Here is a 4,667-nt window from a genome sequence, read left to right as displayed (position 1 = left end):
AGTGTGCCCTGTGCATCCCCATGTTTGGATTTCTTCTTTCTAGTGTAAGTTTGGTGTGAGCTTATGTCCCTAACCCTCTTGGCCTGTGCTCTTGGATGAGAGCTTTGTTCAATAGCCACATCCTTTTGGGAGATCAGCTAGAAGTGAGCTTTTGTCCTTTTTAAGCACTACAGTTTGTTGGAAACTGCAGTGTGGCTAGGCTGGGATTCACTCAACTCTCCAACCTTATCCTTGGGGTTTCTTTGATGTTCACCCCTTCCCTCACCTATCTTACCCTCCTTCACACTCCCCTATTTGGCTTTGGTAGATTTTTGAACTGGTACCTTTTGAGAGATACCAGAGGGGTTTTCTTTGATTTGGATTTAGAAATTGCAGTTATTTTGGCAGCTTTGGTAGGCAACTGTTTGGTCATTGTCACAGTCCATAGCTATGCTTGAAGTCAAAGAAATAAGAGATTGAATAGTTGAGGGTCTGGATGAACTTACCTCACTTACCTGAGGTGTCAGCATTACAGGAAAATAGAACATTGCCACATCCTTGTGATGGTTGGCTCTGTTCAAGTCTGCAATGATTCTTCTCTTGAACCCAACAAGCTAATTTGTTGTTTGGGTTCTCAAGCTCAATCTCTTGACACTTTTGGCTAAGTCACCTAGTTTAAAACCTAACTCATACACAACAAGGTCACTGAAATTGTAATATTTGTCTATAACTAGCATGTATAGCATGTTAAGCATGGAAATGTTCACAGAATCAAAATTACTGATTTTTTCCAGAAAAGACTTTAGTTATTACATCACACAAGTAACTCCATTCCTTCCTAAGACCTAGTCTTCTAATTTCACTTAGTTTTGCAGTAGGAAGTGCATAATGAATGGAATTGAGCATATTGACAATATCAGTGTCAGTGTGTGGTGCAGTTACATTATCATCAGGAATCTTGAAACATGCTTTTATGACATCACTATTGATACATAAATCATTACCTTTGATGGTTAGAGTGATGGTTTTGTCAGTAGAGTTATAGATTGCTGTTGTCCACATCTCCTCAATACTTCACAATAAATTGTGGGTGATTCAGCATGGCAAAACTTAACTTGCAGTTGTTCACGAAGTCTATCATCTTATGATAGTCCAGATTGCTGAATCCCCTTATTGACCAAGGCAGTGAAGTTGTTCTTCTCATAGATGAACCCAGTCTGTGACATGATTTTAACTACGGGTGCCATTGTTAGAGAAGAAAAGCTTGAAGAGAAAGAGGATTTTGTTTGAGAGAGAATGAAGTGACACAGTTGAATTTGAGAATGATAAAAGAAATGATTAGAATGAATAAGCTTTTATACTTTACTCAAAATCAACTGATAAAAAATAAAAGAGGTAAATTACCCAATAGAAATTGTCTAAAATAGCCGTTTTAAAATAAACTGTAAAAATTCTACCCATTATCCGTCGTGTAATGCTTACAAACTGTAAGTATACTCGATGGATAATGTTCAGGGAATTAACGGTTAAGATTTAGACACTTCGACGAATGAGGATAAGTTGATATCCGTCGAGCTTTAAAATACTCCGAAAAGTAATTGATTTTTATTTACAATTTGTATATCGACGGATGACTCAACTCGATGGATAATGGCCATCCGTCGAGATGCAAATTTTGACTTAGCCAAAATTTTCATCCAAGACTAAAAATCAGTTAAATTTTGGCTACTTTTCAACTTGCAAAATAACTCAGATAAATTCAAGAGTAATTAAGCATACCTAACTCACTTACCAACCTAGAAAAGGTGGATTCATCCAATGGTTTGGTAAAAATCTGCAAGTTGCTTCTCACTTGGAACAAAATGTAACTCTACAATACCATTCATTACATGTTCCCTTATGAAATGGTACTTGATGTCTATATGCTTTGTCCTTGAATATTGCACTGGATTTTCAGTGATGGCAATTGCACTTGTGTTGTCACAGAAAATAGGAATCCTTTCAACTTGCAAACCATAGTCTAGCAATTGATTTTTCATCCATAAATCTGTGCACAGCAACTGCCAGCAGCAATATATTCAGCTTCAGCTGTAGAAGTAGAAACTGAATTTTGCTTTTTACTGAACCAGGACACAAGCTTGTCTCCTAAAAATTGACAGGTTCCTGTTGTGCTTTTCTATCAATTCTGCAACCTGCATAATCTGCATCTGAATAACCAGTTAGATCAAAGCCAGAATCTCTAGGATACCAAATGCCAAGGTTTGGTGTTCCTTTGAGATATCTGAAGATTCTCTTAATAGCTATCAAATGAGACTCTCTAGGATCAGCCTAAAATCTAGCACACAAATATGTAGCAAACATTATTCTGGCCTACTAGCTGTTAAGTACAGAAGTGAGCCAACCATGCCTCTATAACTTGAAATATCCAAGACTTTTCAGTAGTGTTTAGTTCAAGCTTAGTTGCAGTGGCCATGGAAGTTTTTGTAGATGTGCAATCCATTAGATCAAACTTCTTTAAAAGATCAAAATATATTTAGTTTGACTAATGAATATTCCATCCGTAACTTGCTTAACTTGTAAACCAAGAAAGTAAGTTAGTTCTCCCATCATACTCATTTCATACTTGCTTTGCATCAGTTTGGCAAACTTTTTACAAAGTTTCTCATCTGTAGAGCCAAAAATAATATCATCAACATAAATTTGAACAAGTATGCTAGAGCCATTCACATTTCTGAAAAATAAAGTTTTATCTACAGTACCTCTTGTGAAGTGATTTTCCAAAAGGAACTTTGATAAAGTGTCATACCAGGCTCTAGGTTCTTGCTTCAGTCCATAAAGTGCTTTCAGTAGATAATAGACATCTCTGGGAAATTTGGATCTTCAAAGCCAGGAGGTTGACTTACATACACTTCTTCATCCAAATCTCCATTCAGAAAGGCACTTTTGACATCCATTTGATAGACCTTGAAATTGGCATGGGCTGCATAGGCTAAGAAGATTCTGATGGCTTCAAGTCTTGCAACAGGAGCAAATGTTTCATCAAAATCTATTCCTTCTTGCTGACAATAGCCTTTAGCAACCAATCTTGCTTTGTTCCTTACTACTATGCCATTTTCATCCATCTTGTTTCTGAATACCCATTTGGTGTCTATTGGATTCTTTCCTGTAGGCTTGGGTACCAGCTTCCATACTTTATTCCTTTCAAATTGGTTTAGCTCCTCCTGCATAGCTAAAATCTAATCAGGATCTAACAAGGCTTCTTCTACCTTCTTTGGTTCTTCCTTAGACAGGAAGCTGCTGTATAGACATTCTTCTTGAGTTGCTCTCCTGGTTTGAACTCTGGAAGAAACATCACCATTAATCAGTTCAAAGGGGTGATCTTTTGTCCATTTTCTTGGTTGAGGTAGATTAGCCCTAGATGAAGAGACCTCAATGTTGTCTTGATGTGTGATTGAGTTTTGATTGCTAGAAACTCCCCTGAGTTTGTGGATCTTTGATTTGAGATTGGGGTGCTTTCTATGGGTGATCTGCCTTGACTTCCTGCTCCTTTTGATAACCCGACGGATGGTGAATTTTGAGTACCGACAGATGAGGCAGGTTGTCTTCCGACGGATAATACAGACTGCCTTCCGACGGATGAAGCATTATGTAACTCGACGGATGTTGAGTTTTGTGCTTCATTTTAGTAGATTTGTCTGCATTATCCTTAGACACTGTTTCTTGATCACTCTCATCATCACTTTCATCACTGACCATCTCAACATTGTCGAATTTGAGGCTCTCATGGTAATCTCCATCTTTTAGTCCTTCAATCTTTTTATCATCAAACACAATATGTATAGATTCAACAACAATGTTGGTTCTTAGATTGTAGACTCTATATGCTTTACCAACAGCATATCCAACAAAAATTCCTTCATCTGCTTTAGCATCAACTTCCCATTTTGATCAGTTTGATTTCTCAGAATATAGCATTTACAGCCAAAGACATGAAGAAAGTTCAGAGTTGGCTTCTTGTTCTTGAACAATTGATAAGGTGTCATGTATTTTTCTTGATTAATCAGAGAGATGTTCTGAGTGTAGCATGCAGTGTTTACAGCTTCAGCCCAGAAGTATGTTGGTAGTTTTGATTCTTCAAGCATTGTCCTTGCAGCTTCAATAAGAGATCTATTCTTTCTTTCCACTACTCCATTCTGTTGTGGAGTCCTTGCTGCTGAAAACTCATGCAAGATTCCATTTTCCTCACAAATGCTCTCATGACATAGTTCTTGAACTCAGTTCCATTATCACTCCTGATTCTCTAACTTTGAAATCAGGATGATTGTTAACTTGCCTTATGTGATTGATGATGATTTCACTAGCTTCATCCTTGGACTTTAGAAAATAGGTCCAAGAGAACTTTGAGAAATCATCTACAATTACTAGGCAAAATCTTTTCTTTGAGATTGACAATATTGACTGGTCCAAACAAATCCATGTGAAGCAGTTGTAGAGGCTCTTCAATTGCTGAATCAAGTTTCTTCCTGAATGATGCTTTAATCTGCTTCCCTTTTTGGCAGGCATCATACAGTCCATCCTTTGTAAACTCCACCATAGGAATGCCTCTAACTAGCTCTTTCTTTACCAGCTCATTCATGGTCTTGAAGTTCAAATGGGATAGCTTCTTGTGCCATAGCCAACTTTCATCT

Source organism: Apium graveolens, chromosome 3, assembly GCF_009905375.1.
Source record: "Apium graveolens cultivar Ventura chromosome 3, ASM990537v1, whole genome shotgun sequence".
Classification (NCBI taxonomy): Eukaryota; Viridiplantae; Streptophyta; class Magnoliopsida; order Apiales; family Apiaceae; genus Apium; species Apium graveolens.
Note: the sequence above shows the minus strand (reverse complement) of the source record.